We start from the raw sequence: 19,710 nt of genomic DNA, 5'->3' as shown, positions 1-19,710 counted from the left end.
GGCACCTTTAGAACTGCCTCTTGGAGACGTGAATCAGCCTCAGCTGCGGCTGTGTCCAACCCCACGTCCTCCCCGTGACACAGCGCAGCACAACACCGCTGTCGGAAAGCAGCAGGTGCCGGTGCCGGTGCCGGGCTGCGCACGGGCTGAGATAGGAACCGTCATCTCCGCCCTGCAGGGAGCTCCGAGCGTCCCCCGGAGATAAGCGGCACCAACCCGCCCGGAGAACTGCTGGTCCTGATACCGCCCCTATAGCCGCGGCGTGTGGGGAGGGGGGTTGGCAGGAAAGTCGTTGCAAAGAGTCCACATCCCACCCATGCCAAGTTTTTATATGATTACTTTTAATAACGATTCCTTGCCTGTCTTTTCTCCTTCGCATACCAGGAGCAGACAGCGAGTGGCAGAACTCTTGCTTGGCTCACCCCATTGCTTTCCCAGCAGCACTGCCCCAGAAGTTTGCACAGCTGTGGGTCACAGGGAGATCAGAGTCATCTGCTGGAAAACAAACCCGGAGCACTCAGCACTCAGAAGGGCACCAGCATAAACCAGGGCCCTTAACACAGCCCCAGAGCCGGGCCACGAGCCCAGAGGTGGCTCAGCTCAGCCCATGTCTTGGTCCTGCACTAGGGCTCGGGAGTCACTTCTGCAGTTCACTTCATCCCATTTTTGGGGGTGGATGAGCGTTTCCTATCAGATCAGAGCAGATCTAGTTTCCAGCTGATGGAAAGCTCCCATGTCTGCATTGGAGCAGAACCATAAAGGCCATAAGCAGGCTGTAAAAGAGCAGGTGTGGGAACATGAAGTGCTTGGCAAGGAGCACGTTTCTTGTCTGCAGTCAGGGAGCATAACGAAAAGAAAGAAGAGCACAAGAAGAAGAGCCGAGATCCTCTGCAGAGATACAGCCTATTCCCTCCATCTTTTCCTAACTAACTCACGGGGTTTTTATATCCCAGAGGACTCCTCAGTGAGGGCACGGGTAGGACCGGAGGTGTCTGCGTGATGCGGCAGCGGGTGAAGGAGCTGCAAAGCGGAGCCGCTCCGGGAAGGACCGTTTGCTCCGCTTTCCATAACGCGTATCTGCCATAAGATGGCAGCAGAGCCCTGGGATGGAGCTGGCAGCGGTGACAGCTGCTCTGCAGGGCTCTATTTTCCATACGCTCTATGAGCCGAAAATTGTGCTGGTGATAATCGGGGATTACACCGCGTGTCCCCAAGGGGAAAATCTCTGCTCGTGACGCCACTCGATAGGAAAGAGATTCCTTCAGCAGAATGAGAGCACGCAGATATTTTGGGCACCTCTAGACATCAGACCCCTCTCAAACTTTGCCTGCCTGCTGTTTGGATAATGCTATGTCTTAATTTCATTATCTGAGTGGAAATGGAATAACAGAGAACACAGAAAGATGGATTCATTCCACAAGTAATGAGACCCCAAATAATTCACACACAAGGTCCATCCAAACATTCCTCACCGCTGGAAACTTTGGCTCTTGAGCACCCAGAGAGGTTTGTGCTTGGTGGAAAAATCAAACCTGTTCCTCTCTTTGTTACATAAATCCATCAGCAGGGTTATTTCTCAGCTCAGTGCCGTATCACCAGCGCTGTGTGGCTGTGACCCTGCATTGGGTGCAGTTTCATGCTGTGGGAACAGGGAATAAATGTGAGTCAGGCACAAAGCCATGGGATCAGCACCTTCTGGTGGTGTTCAGCTCTGTGTCTGTTTGGAGCAGTGGTGGTGCTGCTCAGGGCATGGTATAGGCAGCCCTTCTGTGTGTTAAAGTGTGCTCCTTCCCATTCAGTTCTGTCACAACCCAGGGGCAGGAAGCAGTGCTTTCATTCATCATTTTTACGTGGTTTAACCTATGCAAAGTTGTGTGGTTTTTTCTTCTATTTCCAGTAAGAATGATCTGCCTAAAATGGAATTATGAGGGGAAAACACTGCCCAGATGCCCCGTGTTGTGAGTTTTACATCAACAGCTTTGGGCTGATTCAAATACAGCTCCATCCCTATCTCCAAAGGAAGTAAGAAAAGAAGAACACCAGAAAATTAAAGGGGACCACAATAACAGCAAACTCCCCCCGGCTTCTTTTGATCTCAGATAACAGCAGCAGGATGTCCTGACAGCCACGGTGATTTCTGAATCTACACAACCACCTTGTCTTGGAAGCAATGATTTGGTATGTAAGATAAGTGATAAAAACCTGCCAATGTTCCTTGTAGGCTATTTAAATTCAAAGAGCTGCTGTAAAAGGAAGCATTGGTATTAATTTGGCAGATAAGGCTTCCACTTGTGGTCACAGAGCTGCAAACCAATGTGATTAATACAAAGCAGTCTAGCACTTCAGGGTTCCTCTGTACAGTTAAGAACAAAATGCATGAGTGCAAACCTACATGTGGCTGAGCTTTGGGTCTGCATCCTCAGCCCTAAACACAGCTGCATTTCAGTAGCCAATAAAATAGGATGCATCCAACCTGCAGGTCTTTTCCTGTTCTTTGGACAGAAGTGAGTACATAACACAGGACATCCCATGTCTCTGGTGCTGCTCACAATACAATTCTGTTGTTGCCAGATAACTCTGGATACAGTCAGCTCTGGAGATGGTAGAAACTACTATTGGAGAGCAGAGCGAGTTCACCTCCTTAGTGCTAACAAATAACGTTCATTAAGAGGTTGCACATCCCAGAGTAGATAGATACACCCACACAGAAAGGTGTACACAGATGGTTCTTGCACTGTCATTTTACACACAGCTTTCCCATCCTTCACCTCCTTCCCAGGCAGTCTGACAGGGAAGCAATGCACCCACAGGGGACCTTGTGGGAAGGAGCTGGAACAGATGTGGTTGGGGGTGGCAGCGATGGGTTGGTGCTTAGACTTGATGACCTTTTCCAACCTTAATGATCTTATGGGGCCATCAAGCAGCTCTCAAGCTCATTCCACCACTCCCCAATCACGCTGCTCAGACAGCCCCAAATATTCAGGCTGGTCAGCTAACCCCATAGCTGGATGGCAAGAATAGCACAAACATAACATCAGAAACTTGAGAGGAAGGATGACATGGTCAGGAGGCAGCAAGAAAAAAAATACTTTCCTCAGCCCTTTGAGCAAGGCCTGGCATCAGATTAAAGTCACACTTTGAGCGCACTTGTAATTGCACTCCTGGGTGGAAACTGAGAACTGCATTAGCACAAGACAAGTGTGCAGCTGAAGGCAGGGGACTGCTCCATGGAAAAGTGTTTTGTTGTTTTTTCCTGGAAGATGGAGGAAGGTGACTGAGCTGGAAGAGCTGCACCACAGCTGCTCCCAGATCCCCAGAATGGAGCTCTGTGGTTGTTACAGTCCACACCTCCCAGCCCATGTGTTGGGGTATAGGAGATATATATATATATATATATATATATATATATATATATATATATATGGGGGAAAAAAGGAAAAAGAGGATTTATTCCTAAAGGAATATTTCCTACAGCTGGTGGCGAGCAGTGCTATGACCTTCCAGTCACATCTGCCACCCTGCTGAGCCTGGCAGGGCTGAGCAGGGGCTGACCGGAGCCAAGAATAATTAAAACTCTTTAGTTCTGTGTTTACATAAAAACAGAGGACTGATCCTCCTTGGGATTCAGTTTCCTGTTTGCATCCAGCCTGGCCTAAGTCCAGCAAGAAGGACAGTAATAACAGCTTGCTGTAAAGATGTGCATGTTCTTGTCTGGAAGAAATGCAACTCTTTGATCTACTCCACCTTGGACAAGGGAAAGGCAATTTTCCACCTAGCTCTGAGAAACAGCAGTTGTGGTGTGGAAATGCAGCTCCATTACTCTGAGAGGTTCAGTACAGTCCCAGCTCTTACTGGGGGTGTGTCTTTGAGGGGTTTGCCACTGCAGATCTATAATACAATGGCCTGGGAGGCTCCTGAAAGGCCTGAACCTGTCAGAACTGCAGCAGGAATGGGAACAGAAGCCCAGAGAGCAAACTCCAACTGCTGACAAACACACAGCACTGTGCAACAGGAATTCGTGCAATAAACACCAACAGAACAAGGCAGAGGTCAACCAGAACCACAGACTTGAGGCTCCCAGGACAGAGCACAGCAGCATGGCACTTCCCAGGGCAGTATGGATGTTTTGTGCATTCCCTGCCCTCAGAAATAGATTTAGAAGGATGTAACGTGGGGAAGAAACCTCTCGTGCCTGGTTTGCCCTGAGCCAGGACAAGAGCAGCTCACATGTGCCATCTAGTGATGCTGACGCTACATGGAGTGCGGTTTCTCTCAGCAGGATCAGAAATGCTCAGGGAAGTTTGTGGACAAAGGCAGACAGAGAGCAAACTTCAGCCCTCAGAGCACCCCGTCCCACAGTGCTTTATGGTACACAGCATGTGCTTAAATCTTACATGTCCATGGGTGCATATGTCTGGCTTAACTGGAAACTAAACAGTAAGGGAAGGACCAAGACTGAAATCAGAGAATAACACACATAACACACAGTGTTTAAAAGTACATCAAAGATGTGCTGGGACCATTATCCAAAGGCAGAGCATACATGCACACACACCAAAGCCCTGGGGCTGGCAGGACTTACCAGGCCATGAGAGCAGCCTCAGACATTTGGGGCTGGGTGTTAGAGGGATGTGAACCCGCTCTGTCAGTCACACACAGGCACTGGGCTCCAGCAGCCCCCAGAATTCATTCTATCTGTGTCACAGCAAATCTCAGTTCCAACAAGTCCAACGTGGGACAACCACACCTCACACAGGATTGTTACAGCTCACCACTCACAGTAAGAAATACTCTCCCAGAGCACAGAGAAGAGCAAATAGACAATTCCCCCCCCCAAAGCCCTTCTTTCCAGGCACCTTGCCCCTCTCTGCGTTACCAGTCCCATACCCCAAAAGTTTCACTTATCACCGCTGAGTCAATTTCCAGTTCTAGGAGACTGACTACCTTTTCCTATCAGAAGTGGGATGCTCCATGGAGATCTGCACAACCCAAGGGGGACAAACCCAGACCAAACTGCTCCTCCACTCTCCTCTAAGGGCAGCTGTAGACAGATGGTCATTCCCATCCAATTAAGCCCCAAAACCATCCATCTCTGTGCTATGTTCCAGCGGCCCAAAGGGTGTGGGTTGTCAGCAACACAACCCAACTTCTCTCCCAGCTGCAGTTTGCTGGGTCCTTCCCTGGGAGCTAGAAGATGCCTCCAGATTTTTCCCAAACTGTTTAATCTCCCGCTCTCTCACTAAGATGAATGGTTCGACTCACTTTCAACCCTCAAATGATTGCCCTTTTCCCTGAAACAGCTACAGATTTTATCTCTCATTTCCCTATCCACCTACTCTCACATTTAAGATTACCCCTGAAAGCCCTGAATTCTTCTTGCTTGCTTTTCATGGCCTGCAGCTTCTCTTTTAACATTAAGAGCACTGTTCCTGGCAAGACATTAAGGTGCTCCTCAGGTGCCAGCCTGAAAGCCATAACTGCGCCATTTGCATTCATGTTTTGATAGTCCCTCCATCCCTGCTGCTGGGGAGTCTCCCTCAGTGAGAAATCTGGTTGTGCCCATTCTCTTGGTCCCAATCTTTCCTCTTTCCATCAGAGATTGCTCCAGCTGAGAAAGGCACCCAGCACAGCAGCAGGGACAGCGTCTGGCTCAGCCTCTGGCTCTTATACTCCACATCACAGCTCACAGAGGGCACAGCCAGACCTTCACTGGAGCACACCATGGGATGACATGAGCACGACACCCAGAAATCATGATGACCAGCTGATATTGTTATGACAGCAGTCTTTCTTAGGTCTTATACTGCTTTAATTCAGTTTCAAGGCTTTGGGAAGAAGATTTGGGCCTGGAACTATGAAGTACAGGAAGATAAGCCACAAAAACATGCAGAGCTCTCAGCAGTTCTGGGCGGTGCCACACATCCTGACCACCAACAGCTTCCCATGCTCTGGACTAGAATTGTCACTTTGCTCTCAGGTTTCCTACATCCCTTGGGGAAGTCCATTCCCGTAGCTCTCCTTCAGCAAGGTCTCATCAAATGGAAACACAAATAAAGAAACTGATTTATTCTCATTTAAGGACCAACAAGTTCTGCACTGGCAGCTGCCCACATGTGCTTGGTATCCCTGTACCTGCTCTGAGCTTAACCACATAACCCAGAGATGACAAGTTAGAAATTCCCCAAAGGGCAAAGCCTACAACCTCAGCTCTCAAAGCCCTGGATGGCATTTACCAGTCTAGAGACCACTCCTTGTTTGAGCCTGCAATGTGCATGAGAATTAGGGAGAACAAAGACTGAATTTACTTCATTTTTTCCCCAATATTACTGTGCAAAAGGCATCTTCTGAGACTAGCCCTGGAGATGAGCACAGCAGCAGCCTTCCTGCAACATTCACAGGCTCTTGCAGATATCTGCAGCAGCAGTCCCACCATGACCATGTGTGGTACACATACGTTACAGCTGAACCCTAAACAGAAATGGGCTGCAAACTTTCCCAGGGCAGATCACACACAAAGCGTTAACATTCGGTTCCACTTTGAAGCCAGGTTTGACCTAGTTTAGTTCTTCTTCTCTCTCTCTGTTAGTTCCTTTGGCTCACTTGAGCTCTTCTGGAGGAGTTCAGAAATTGGGAGGTGTTGGTCCCATCCCATCTGCCCCTCCATCCAGCTCAAAGCATCAAGCTGCACCTCTGCCAGCCTTCCTCCCAGCCCTGACTCTTCACACCTCTGCCCACACTCAACCAGCACGCAGCAAGCTAAGCAAGAAGCTGAAGGGCTGGCAAGAGCCACCCAAAAATGCCCCAAAAGCTCCATAAGCCATGCACCCAGTAGAGTACTGCAGCAAAAGTGCAGAGCTGCTCTGCACAGCACTTCTCCGAGCCAAGTAGGTCACAAGAAGGTCAGCACAAGGTTTTCCCCTTCTCAAAAGCAGAATCATCTGCTTGTGGAATAGCTGCAATGGAAGACGTTGCAGCAAAATACCATATGGCAGCCTCATGCAAAAAATCTCATTTGCAAGCATTTTCGGAAAGAGTCATATTGAAGGAAAGAGGTTAAAAGCTTTCAGATTTATAGGAAAAAGGGTATTTTTGTTTTCTTCAAAACATTAAGGTCAGATTAAACAATGTGATTTGTTCTAATGATGGCTGATCAGTGTGCTCCTTCATACAAGTCCACAACGTCTGTACAGTTCCCTTACCCACACCAAGGCCCTCCAGCCCCAAGCACAGCTGCTGCACTGCTGAAGATTGCAGTTGTCCAAACAGTTTAACATTAACAGTTCTTTGCCCAGCTTCTCAGAAAACTGATGTGGGGGCAGATTTTGCCCAGCCTTCCAAACTTCCCTTGATCATATAGACTCACAAATAACCCCAGTGTCTCTGAAATCAAATCAGTCTGAAATCCTGCTCAATCATTGTACAAGAATGGCACCAAAAGCCATTACTCCAGCTCCTTGATGGCCTCAGCTATAATAAAAAGAACACAAAGCAATGCCACAAGAACAGCAGAGGTGCTCATAGCTACATCTGACACTGGCACAGAGACCTTGTGGTTCATTGAGCACATGCCCAGCACCTTCCTGAAGCACCTGACTGTCACCTCTACCCTTTTGCTTCTGTATATTCATATTCATTACTTGAAGGAGAACTCTGTTTTTCTGAGCCTAAGAGGAATACAGTCTGTGATGATAGAGAAGCTTCACAAATCATGCTTTCAGACCAGTACATCTCCAAACACACTTTAGTTGTGTTCCTTCCCCCTTCAAGCCAGCTCACTTGAAGGGTTGTTGGAGTCCTTTTATAATACAGCAGCCAGACTGGAGACCTTAAAAGAAACATCAATGCCACATGCTCTGCACAGGGCATTGGAGGCAATGAGCAACCAGGTACACTGAGTGCTGTCTCCTGTGGTCACCTACCACAGCCTGTGTTACCAGCTGGACAACAGGAAAATGCAGCATCACCATTTCAAAACCCATTCCCACGTGCACCTTGAGCAACCTTGTGCAATCTCTAAAAATCAAGAGTCTGTTGGTGTGAGCATTGTGGTCACCCCAGTGGTGTTTACTCCGTTACAAGTAAGTGCTTTGCATTAATGGTGTCTATGGCCTCAAAAGTCCACATGCATTTTAGAAGCATTTGGACTAATTAGCAAAATCCACATAAGAAAGCTCAAGTTCCTGCCACCCCTCCCATTTCATTAAGAAGATCAAGAGGTTAAAGAACAGCTTTTCAAAGGTGACCAGCACCCAACTGCCTCCTGGCCCTGAGCAGCAATGCGAGCTGCATGTCCTGGCTGTGCCAGAGCCAGGATCATCTCCCAGGAGCTCTGCTGCAGACAGAGGTTCTGCTCCTACAGACACAGGCCTGCACCTTTGGCAACAGCCCTGTTTGCTGGTACATGAAGGTGACATTAGAAAGGAGCAAGCCATGGCCACAGAGTCAAAGAAAATGAGATCTGATCTTTGAATACATAGTATACATATCCATATACATATGAATATACATATACAGTATAGGTGTCCTGCTTCACACCAGCATTCACCCATGCACTCATACCTATCCCATCAACTGACTACAAAGGAAAGTTAAGGCTTTGTCAGTAGCACAGTGACATCTCTGGATTCTGAAGAGAACATGTACAGCTCTGTATTCCAGCAGACAGAACCAGAAGCCTGGATTTAGCCAAGCAAAAACTCCATGAGCATTTTCATGTGAGTCTGGACATGCTAATTCCACACAAACACCAAGGATATGTTACGTTAGCATGGTAATCTCCTTCCCAGAATAGTTAACACTCAAGCTCTTGGAGATTGGAACAACACTGCCCTGTATTTCCTGAAGAAATACACAAAAGGGTCATCCTACTGTAACATTTTAATTCTTGATTTCAAGAGGGATGCATTTGGAAATACAAACTCCTACAGAACTTGTCTTAAAAGAATCTTCTTAAAAGAATGTGGTAACTTTGGGATCTGTGGTCCAGTGAGACAGAGGAGTTCTCCTGTGTCTGAGTCACCTCAACAGCTCCTGGGAGCTCCCACAGGCACTGGTATAGGACCAGCCTCCAATGGGCTCTTCCAGGAATCCCAACACTCACAGTGATTGTATCTGCCGTGGTCAGACTTTGAGCCTCATCTGTGTGCTCCTGAGAGCCTGTAAGCACAGCTGAACACCAGATAAAACATAAGAGGGGACATTAACATCATTTAGGTCTTTGCCATTGAAGATACTCTTTTGTGGGCATCCCTAAAACCTCGATTTAGCTAATCGTTAATAAGACCTACGTACATTCCCTGATACTTGTTCTTCGCTTGCTTTCTCACTGCCAATAATTATCGTGGCTTGCCTGTCTCCCAGTAAAACCTTCCTTACTTTCCTAATTAAAATTCCTTTGCGGCCATCATCTAAGAACTCATAATCCAAAAAACTCAAGCCATTGCACAAACCAGATCCAACTCATACCTAATATAAGCCCATTGCAATAGAGTCGACAGCTACACCCAAAACCAACGAACCAGAGCCTGGAAGGAGCACCTGAGCTGCTCAGCCTTCCTTTGTGCTACTGTGGGATTGCTCTCTACCAAATCTCCCCAAGATCCCGAGCAATGTAGTTTGCAAGAAACCAATGAATGCCCTTAAGACCTCATTGCCAAGGGCACAGCTAGATAGCTCAGCTGCATTTGCTTCTCCCTACATCTCCACATGCTGCACTAATGAACGTTGGCCTCCTGATGTTGGAGCCCTTCAGCACCACAAGCCGTGACCACCTTAAGCACTGCTCAGCCAAGCTTGCCTCATTTTGCTGGTTTAACCTTTCTTCTCCAACACCCCAAATAGTTTTTGCCCTTCTCACAATTCTTAATTAGCTGAAGAAAAACCCCAAACCCCAGTGATGCCCAAACCTGAACACAGCCACTGATGAGAAATATGTAAGATCATGTGGTGGTGGGTAATACCATGAAAATGCCCATTTGTCTGGATAACTGAGATTCATTCCAAAATCACGCCTAACAAGGAAACTCCAACACACCACCCTAATACCAATTATTAGCTTCAAAGGCAGCAGAACAGACTAATGCCGTAGACAGATAATATCATACATCCCTATATTAAAGCAAGCACAAATGATTTAATTTCACTTCACCTGGAAAGTTCTGGCTCTCCCATTTATTGCACTGGTCCTGGTGTGTCATGAGAATGGCATCAGCCGTGCTGACCCAGCCCTGCCCGTGTCCCAGCTGTCACCACTCCTGCCCACAGCCATGGGCCACGCTGGTGGCACCATGCCTTGGCCAACAAGAGCCACAGCATGCCCTGATACCGCCACTGGTTACACAGAGGTCAAAATAAGACTGAGGGAAGAGTTAATAATTCACTTTGGATATTAAACTTTTTTTCTTTTCCAAAGACACCCAGATTACAATGAGGTGTATATCAGGTCAGTATTGCTACAATGGGTATCAAAGAAACTGGAGGACACTTGAGCCATGCTCATGTATCTTCTGACCCAATCCAGTTTTAACAGGACACTTTATATTTCAGCATAGCTGAGCTTCAGCAGCTCACAGGAAGCTTTAACTTGCTTATTTCATGGAACAACGTGTTGCAACACACACTGAGGGCGCAGGGCATGGCAGTCAGGCTATGCTGACTAATGAATGGAGAGAATCCCATTGACCTGGGCAGTGTCCAAGCTGAAACTGGTGGTTGTGCAAGCTTGTGTGTTAGCCTGTCTTATTTCAAGAATTACCTTGTATCTGCTCTTGCCAGCATCTGAAGGCACGCTCTTCTCACAGCTGCTTCTCTGGTGTCGCTAGGTCTTCCCATTCTGTCAATAAAAGCCCAGTGAATGTCCCCAGCCCTGCTCCAGGCCACCATCCTACAGCGGGATGTACAAGACAATGAGGAATAGAAAAACCATGCTGCAGCACTACACCACATGGACTGATTGGAAACACAAGGAAGGGCTCAGTGCAGTTAAAAGAGACCATCTGAATAATGTGTATTTACCTTTAATTGCCAAGAATAAATTCCACAAATGTTTTTACGTGCCTCTTCCAAGGTTTCCTGTTGGAGCTCTTTACAAAGGGGCTGTAGGTCCTTCAGCACAACCTCATGCATCTGGCTTCATTCACTAAACAGTTTGTTTCCTCGTATGGTTAAAAGACAAAAACAGTTGATGTGCCTGCACAGAACAAGAGCGGTGCCAGCCACAGTCAGAGCTACCACAGCCTGAAGCTGGGTCCAGAGCTAACAAAATAACCCACGATATTTTCTCTGTTCTCAGAGGGGGAGAGAATTCATTGCTCTGTGCAGCAGTGGCCACTGCAGAGCCTCCAGCATGTCAGATCTGAGAGAAAAAAAATCATGGGCAGCTCCATAGGGTGCAGGCAGGAATACTGGCTCCATGAAGTCAGGCATCAGCCATTCAGCTCCCCACTGCCAGAACAGCAGGTGTAAGAAATCCTCATACCATAAGGATGTAATAGAGCTACAAAAACACAAGAAGGCTTTGTATGAAGTGCTGCAGAAACATGGAGACTTACTTGAATTTTTTTCCACTGTATCCTATAGCATTCTGTAGCAGAACTGAATAATCTCTGTACAAATGTTGGCTATAAAGCCAGCAGAAACCTCTGTCATTACATTCTACAGTTCTCTCCAGTGCATGCCTTGGACAAAAAATAAATAAATAAATAAATATAGTCTGCAGCTTTACTGAAGAGTAGGGGCTTGGTTGGCACGGAATTCCCATCTCCAGGCTTTGGGAGCTATGGGATGGAGGCTTTCCTTTCACATGGCAATACAGCAATACACAGCCCTCAGTTCCCCAAAGCAAAGCCACTGCTGAACTCATAGTACAACTGGGAATGAAGTAGAAGGAGCCCCAGAAACAAGGATTCACCACATGATCGTCTGTGAGAAATTACCAGCTCAGGTCTGATCAAAACCTTTCAGCTGCTTGACCCCATGCCCCAGCTGGAGGCAGGCCATGGCAGAACGCACCTCTCAGTGCATCTTTTAACAGCAAAACTCAACATATGAGCTCCATTACAAGGCTTTGTCTTCACAGATTCTTGTTTTCACATCATAAGTTTCTGCCAATTATTTTTAAAACAGAAAATGAGCACAATTAGGGGAATGAGAACAGAGGAACCCAAAAACTAACAAATACGAGTCCGGCCTGCGCTGTCAGAACTTGCATTAATGGGTTTGTGTCCATTAGCCCATGTACAAGTCCCAACCCAGCACCTCATGCTCCAGTGTTCAGAGATGTACCATGGCACTGTGCAACCATGTCAGCCGAAACCCAGCCAAAACCCCAAACTTCCTTTCTTAAAGGATGTAAAAACAGATCCTGCAGAACACCTGCATTAAAGATTTTAACACTTTGCTTTTCTCATGGGGATGGTGACATTTCAGATGTTGTTCCTCCCCTCCATAGACTGGGAAGAATCAGAAACCTGGGAGCAAGTATCAGAGTAGGTGTCCAATTAATCCTTTGGACAAAGTCAGCAGAAAAGGTAAGTGGATTTTCCCAGGACCATATTATGTGAGGCATGAAGGATTAATGCATGGAGACATCAAAGCCCGGTGTGTTGTACAGAGACATTAACTGAAGGTTTGCTATGTGTGCCATGAGGTGCACACCAGGTTCCTGTGGTTAGTGGAGACCTCATGACCTCTTGCACGAGTTGACCATGGCATCCTGGTCAAACACCAATACCTTAATTACATTTTGACTTCTGGTGTTGTCTGCTGGGTGAGCTCCCAGGGCAGGGTGCCTCACTGGTGGGCAGCTCCAGATGCCAAGGAGTTGCTGCTTGGGTATTTAAGGCAACCTCTGGGTACATATAAGAGCACATATACTGCAGATTCCTACTGCTTCGAGAGTGTGATTTCTCCTTCCATGTCACAATGCTCAATGGAACTATAAATAAACTGGCCTCCAATTGCTGACTCTTAGTCCAGCAGGAGCTCACAATTGGCGACACCCTGAATGTAGATGCACTGAATGCAGCCTTTTTCCCTTTCTAAATAAGGCCAATAAAGGGAAAATGAAAGGTCAGAAACAATCACAATTAGAAATAATAATAAGAGGACAGGTTCCATCTCCCTACCATGGGCACCTATCCCGTACACCATACACAGGATACAACAAAATTAATTGCAGCTGAGTTCTCATAGCTTAATTCAAACGTTGACTCAAAGTCATGTAACTCTTCCAGTAGTTTGTATCAAATTATCATGGAAGAAGCTACCAGGTGTCCTAAGGAACGTATCTGTTTACCATCTCACTATGATTCATTAGCTCCAAGCTCCAGCCAGGATTAATAATAACAATAATAATAATAAAAAGTTCACTTAATTGGTCTAAAAGCAGTTATTTTCATTTTCTGTGAGGGTTATGCTCTTGTTTTTTCAGATGTGGTTACCTTCATTTTTCTTAGAACAGTTCCTTGTTTGCTTTCCCTCCCCTGCTCACAGGACTTGAGAGGTACATGGATAGAGGAAGGTATCTTTAAAGTTAAAAATAGGAAACTGAAAAACCACACACAACTCTCAGTGAGACGTTATCTGGGGCTGCAAGTCCACATCAGCCCTTTGACCACACCATGTGGGGACTTTGCTCTCCCCAGCGAGGTGATCTCATGTTCCTCCTGCTGCTGCACAGAGAGACGTTGGCAGCAGGGGTAAGTTACAACACAAAGCCCACCTGCTTCTCCGTGTTTTAATTTTAATGCTTTAGAGGTCTCTCCTAAGCCAAACTACACACCCAGGGCTGGTACAGAGCAGGAGCTGGTGCTGCAGCCCATACTAACCATGCTCAAGAGCCAGTCTTGCCTTTTCCTCTCTCTGCTTCTAGGATCCTAACCTCACTTTGGCATTCCTTGAGGAAACAGGTGGTGTAGCATCTCACTCAGTGGGACATTCAGATCCATGCTGAAGGGGTGAGGCTGCACCTGGCAGCAGAGCTGACAGCCATATTCCATGTGATGTGGGGCCACCAGTGGGACTCACAATCAAAGAAAACTCAACCCAAAGCTGCACATAGGGAAGAAACACCTAGAAGTTACACTGTTATGCAAAGCAAGCGAGATCTAAAGTGCTGAAAAACAGATCTGAGAAACCCACAATACTAGGAAGAGCACTGTGAGCCTTGCCCTGCTCAGGGTCACTCCTCAGCCTTGGAGAAAGGAAATTGCTGCTGTAATTTAAGGTGCATTGACTGCATTTCTGCATGGAAACAGCTCCTGCAAAACTGAGCACATGGCAGTGCCACCCTCCAGATCTGTTCATACATCAGCCACCCCAGGAGGCCATCAGAAGCCCCTAGGGCTGCCATAGACATGGCAAGGGGATGGAAACCCAGCCCACAGCCACAGCATTTGTTCCCTTCAAGCTTTTGAGCAATATGAACGTACCCTGTGGGGTTACTGCCAGAGATCCTTAGGGTGGATCACTCATTGCATGGCCTGAAACAGTGTGAGAGCACAAAAGTCACCTATGAGAGGTCTCTGCAATCAAACACCTGAAAACAACACTTCAGACAGAACCCCACACAGTCTCAGGACCCCCCACCACAAACCCCTTACCAGAGGGGCCTTCCTCCTGCAGCTACATCCTAGCAGGGCCACAGGGAAACATGGATTGATAAGGCTGCACCCACCCATGCCAGCTTTTAACGTGCTAATTGGTAAAAGCTGGTACTAATACCTGGGAGAAATGAATGATGATGGGGGAGAGCTCAGTGAGGCTGCTGTACCTGTGAGCCAGGAGCAGAGTGCCACTAGATGGTGACAGTGCCCACAGAAATAGAGCTACCAGGGGAGAGTCCCATCTCCAGTACCAGGACACAGTGAGTTGGAAAGGATCTTCAGGCAATGAGTGGTCAGAGAGAGAGCGGGCCGAGCCATAGAATGGCTTTGGGTTGGGAAGGACCTCGAAGACCATCCAGTTTTATTCATCATCTAAATAATGCACGAGAGAAAAATGTAACTTCCTCAATCAAATAGTAGCAGAGGAGAAACTTTATCTCAGTGTTTAATCATCTTTGTCATCTCTAACCAAATGCCAGTGGATAAACAGAAGGGCTTGGTTTATCTGGTTGTCTCCTTATTGGTGTTCTCTTATCCAAACACAGCTACAGCAAGAGGAGACTGACCTGAAAGGAAAGGACAGGACCCAGATTCTTACAGAGTGCACATCTGTGTTATGATGTGCTGCCAGCCCTGTGCCTGCTCCCAGCTCCCTGCTGTGCAACACAGAGCACAACCAGAGCCATCACTGTAATCACCACGGTGCAGACAGCAAAAGCACCGCTTCCCTCCTGTCACACACTCAGCTCCTTCAGCCAGAAGAAATGTCCTCATGACTCCAAAATAAAAAATACGTAGAAGCAAAAGGATTTCTCCTCCTTCACAATGGATCTCAGGTGCTTCTTCAAACACTGCTGCCCAGATGTGGCCTTCTGCTTTTCCAGGCTCATAGAGCAGCTGGCACACAAATGCACACATGCTTATCACAGAATCATAGAATGGCCTGGGTTGAAAAGGCCCACAATGCTCATCAACTCCAACCCCCTGCTGTGTGCAGGGTCACCAACCAGCAGCCCAGGCTGCCCAGAGCCACATCCAGCCTGGCCTTGAATGCCTGCAGGGATGGGGCATCCACAGCCTCCTTGGGCAACCTGTTCCAGTGCATCACGACTCTGAGTTATGTCACTGCAAAGCAATGTATTCCCATTGCAAATCCCCTCTGCTTGAAGGTGGGACAACGATTACTCATTTCTAAGCAAAGCCTTGTCTCTTTGCTTGAAAATAACTCATTTCAGAATGGAGAAAAAAAAAAAAATCAGTGAATTTTTTCACAAAAAAAAAAAAAAAAGAAAAAGAAATTTCAAGTTTCGGTTTTACGGTAAGTGCGAAAATCCTCCGTTCTGACAGTTTTCACTTTTATTATATATTGCATTTATCTGCACACTCCCTCCTTCCCCAGGACAGCAGGACCCCATCAGCCTGCATGGCCACAGGGCCTCATGGGGGGGATCTCTGCTGTCATTTTCTGTATTGGTTCCCATTTGGTCTCAGCCAGTGCTGCCCTGCAGGGCTGTGGGGTGGGAGCTGGGGGCAGTGCAGTGGGTGTGGGTCACAGCCTCTGGATTCCTGGGCAGAGCTCTGTGAATTGCCCCCGATCTCACTACAGTTCTGAGAACATCTCCTCACTTGTGGCAGCACCTGAGCTGGTGGCGTTCCCTCTAGAAAAGCAGCTTAAAAAAACATGATGGGAAAACATGGTACCAATTTACACATGGGTAAACTGAGGCAGGATGGGCAGCACCACAAGACACAAGGTGATGGAGGGGTCTGTGCAGAGCTACGAGATCACTGGCTAGACAAGAGGGCTCAGATGCACACACGGGTGGCACAGTGCAGGGGGTGGCCCTGTGCTGAGCTCTGCGGGGAGGCACTGAGCACACACAGGTGGGCTGGAGCTGGGGCTGGGGTCAGGGTTGAGGTGCTGCAGCCCCAGCACCGCACTGCAGGGATTCACACGGTGCCATCACTGCGGGGCTCTGTGTGGAGGAGCGTGGGGTGGAATTCCCCTTTCCCAGCTAATCAGCTCCATTACTCGTGTTGCAGCGGACTCCAAAATTCCCTTTGTTAGCTGTGCAATAAACTTTGTCCCTGCACTGACTGCGTGCATCTCTATTTAGGAGAAAAGTGCTTTGCAGAGTGGCCCACGTCTGCCTGCAGTAACGGGAGCCTCGGTTATGGTAACCCTTGCTCCTGAGATGACAATTATTTTTCCAGACATATGAAAACCAAAATCATTTGAATGTTGCATCATATAAGCAACCTGGTTCTCAGGCATGGACTCATCGATTCCATCCCGAAACAGATGTGCAGAGGATGATGACGAAGCAAAAGCAAGGGACCACCAAACAAATGCTTTCTGCAAGCAGGGGACTGATCCAGGCTCCATTACAATTGCCCTCCCCATCCCAGCAGTGATTTCCACACCTCCCCAACTTTCTGGCATGCACATGGAAAGATGTGGCTATAAAACATGAGCAAAAATGTCAGGCTAATTAAAGGGCTTCTATCTGGTTAAAACCATATCTCTTTTGAAAAACAGACATTTCCTTGCCCATATGTCCTGAACAGCACCTGAAGTTACTGCAGCAAAAAGGAGTTGTACAAAGCAGATTTGCATGACACTGTTTATTGCCTCCTGTGCATTTTTGCATGTCTCCCAGCACAGTCTCGCTGCTCCTACCTTTCTCCACCAGCACTTTCTAATCAATGGTGTTTGCAGACACTCACCTGCCAGTGCCAGACAGCACTCCCTGCCACCCTACAAAGCACAGGGTTGGGTGCACAGTTCCTGGAGCACATGCCCAATATTGGGGCACAGGGATGAGGTGCCAGCTCCCAGCTTGCAAATGTCACCACCACTCCTCAAGCAAAGCAGCAAAACTATGAGCTGTGTGCTGCAGTACAGGCAGCGAGGAACCCACAGGTGGGGTGTATGGCTTTGAAGGAAGGAGACTTATGAAAGGGTGTAAGGGCGCTGTAGTCCCTGGGGTGCAATGTAAATCCTGGCTTTCCAGGCAAACTCCCTGCTCCAGAACTGGAGTGACTTTATTCAGGCATAAATGCTCTGCTTTAAATAGCATGGCAGTGCTTATCTTTCCATCTCAGCTATTAAGGAGCTCTTTGTGCTTCAGCAGACTGCCACTGGCCTGAGCGCTGCTGCTGTGGCACATGACTGCTGTGTTTGGTTTTAGCCAAAACAGGATTACTCGCAGCAGCTGGAGATGCTCATTTTCCTTCAGCAAAACCCTTGCAGACTGCAGCCGTCCTGACTGGGGCTGCACAGAAATGTGTGGGAGCAAAAGAAGAAGGCAGGACTGGTTTTGCCCCATCCTGGCATAAGAGGCTGAGGTTATAGCCTTGAAGATACTGCATGGAGAAGCTTTGCATCCTCCCTAAAGCACATCCCAATGTGTCTGGTCCAGCAAAGCTGTCGGTGATTTGCCACTTGTGCATCTCCCTTCTCCCCCAGCATATCCCCTTTTGTTACCCCAAGTCTGAAGGCTCTGCAGCTGCTTGTGCAGAGTCTGGAGAACACCTGGTTAACACAAGCAGCCACTCTGCCTTCTGTGCTGTAAAACACTGCAGGTAGCCAAACGAGAGGATATTGGCATACTGAGAAGTTCTCCACTTCAAACAGATCCCATCCATCCCAGGTTGACAGAGCCCAGAATATTGTCATCTGACACCAAGGCTGAAGTCAGGCTGTACCCCAGCAATTTAAATCTGCAAGGATGTCAGAAAAAATACAAAACATAGCCTAGAAGTGCATGGTTTGGAATGGAACTCCTGAGCTTTGCACACAGTGGTGGAGCTCAAAGCCTGGATATGCACCCATTGGACATCCCAGGGGCCAGCAAGCTCCCAGCTCACACAGGTGTGGTCTTACATTCCCCATCATTTTGCTCAAGCTGTTAAAAGCCCTCCATAAATCCAAAAGCATCTTTTCATCTCAACTGCTATGGATGCTGGAGCTCCTCGTTCACACGCTGATCTCCACCAAGGTGAACCCATTCACGTCCTATGAGTTATGGGATGGTCAGCTCTAATGTTTGTAACAGAATCCATGAAAAAGCAAAGCAGTAATTCTGCTGTCTCCCTGCTGTAGCAGTAATCTGCCATGCAATTGCTAGGAAGCTTTCACAGCTATGAAAACACATGCTACTCTGTGCAGGCTGAAAATAGCAATCCCTACAATTACCCGTTAAGGCTCAGTTTGCCCTAAAACACCACTTGACTGTAATTACTTATATTTACCTAATTGCAACTTATCACACCCTGAATAAGAGGGATTGGCAGCACTTTCATGAAGATGCCTCGGAACACAGCATTGCACCCACAGCCCTTTGGGAATCGAGCACCAGGAGTTAATCCCATATAAGCACGGCTGGTTCCCATGGCCAGGCTGCCTGCTGCCCTGCCACGTCACGTCACCCCACATCACATCACCCTGCAGTGAGGGACCCAACTGCAGCTGCAGGGCTCACATCGCTGCACTGGGTCAGTGCCAGCCCCTCAGACTGCAGTCCTTTAGTACAGTTCCATAGGATAACATGGGGCATCAGTGCTTGTGAATGCTTTGTGCAGAAGGAGGCAAGTAGCTGAGAACCTGGAAGTGCTTTACTACTCATTTCTGCTACAAACTGCTGATTTGAGCTGCAAGTACTGACTGATTCAGCAGGACCTTGCAGTATATACTTGGTTTTAGCTGTGTACCCCAGGGGATGTGTCTGGATGCTTTTCTGAATCAGGCTTATAAATCACCAGCTTATATCCGTACTTAGTTTTTCCTTGAGGTTTCATAGACTATTGAGAGTTAGAAAGGAAATTAGAAAGATTTCTTATGATGAATGCAAATAATTCCTTTCTTCTTGCCACCTGTCTGCAGGCTGAGATGCACTGAGGGGCTGAACCAGAGCACCATTACAGCAAGCAGCATCCCCAAGTTACACTAACAACACAACAGTACCATTTTCCAGGAGTCTTTGTAACACTGGGTTTTCATTGAAGTGCTTGGCTCTGAAAGAGCTACTGGAAAAACTGCAGGAGAATCAGCTGCTGGATTTTTATCTGGGCAGAAACCCTGCAGGAATAGAGGTGTGACATGGTC

Source organism: Coturnix japonica, unplaced genomic scaffold (assembly GCF_054131305.1).
Source record: "Coturnix japonica strain WE unplaced genomic scaffold, WE-NBRP24 Scf048, whole genome shotgun sequence".
Classification (NCBI taxonomy): Eukaryota; Metazoa; Chordata; class Aves; order Galliformes; family Phasianidae; genus Coturnix; species Coturnix japonica.
Note: the sequence above shows the minus strand (reverse complement) of the source record.